Below are 1,118 nucleotides of genomic sequence, written 5' to 3' on the forward strand. Positions count from 1 at the left end.
ACTTTATGTAAATGGCATCACACTATATGTATCCTTCTGCTACTTGCTTTCTTTGCTCAACATTATGTTTTCGAGATTTCTCTATGTTCTATATGTAGATTTATTTCAATCATTTCCATCGTCCAAAACTATACCACTGAATGAATGTTTCACAATTTATTCACTCATTCTTCTGTTGATGATCATTCAGGTTGTTGCTAATTATTACATCGTTCTCACAATCAGTGTTCTAATGCACACTCATGTAAATACCTCCAAATGCATATGTGAGTTTCTCCAGGATTCACACCTGGGCATGAAGTCACTGTTTCCATAAGGTATGTGCGTTTTCCATTTTACTAGCTGTTTCCAAACTTCCTCTCCATGACTATACCAATGGAACCTTCCCTCAGGGTTTGATGGTTCACCCTGCTCCACAGTCTTAGCCATACTTGCTATTATGAGATTTCCTCAATTTTGTCAATCTGACGGGTCAGAAATGTATCTCACTGTGATTTTCATGTGTATTTATCTGTCTACTAATAAGGTTGAGCATTTTTTCATATATTCACTGGTCATTTAGATGTCCTTTTTATAAAAATCTCTAGTCACATCCCGTCTCTTTTTCTGTTATGTTATTCGTATTTTTCATATTGATTTGTAAGAGGCTTTCTCATATTCCAGTTACTAAGTATTCATCTTTTATAAGCTTTGCAAACATCTTTTCCAAGCCTGTAATTTGACTTTAAACTTATATTTTGATGTGTGAATATTTTTAGTTTTAATATAGTCAAATCTATCAAACTTCTTTGGGTTATGCTTTTGGCATTTTGTTTAAGAAACCTTTCCTACATACAAGGTCATGAAGATATTTCCTTGTAATTTCCTCAATATTTTGAAGTTTCCCTTCTCTCATTTAGGTCCTTAAAGGTCCTGGAATTTATTTTAGCATAGGTTTGAAATAGAAATAGAATTTTTTTCCATTATGGATTGCAAGAAATCCCACTGCCATTTTTTAAATAGCCTGTGCTTTCCTAACAGATTTGCAGTGTACCTTGTCTCATATCAAATTCCCATATACTTGTGATTTTACTTCTGAGCTCGTTTTCTGTTCCTTTGATCTCCTTTTCTCCTTCTGC

This window comes from Camelus dromedarius, chromosome 7 (assembly GCF_036321535.1).
Source record: "Camelus dromedarius isolate mCamDro1 chromosome 7, mCamDro1.pat, whole genome shotgun sequence".
Lineage (NCBI taxonomy): Eukaryota > Metazoa > Chordata > Mammalia > Artiodactyla > Camelidae > Camelus > Camelus dromedarius.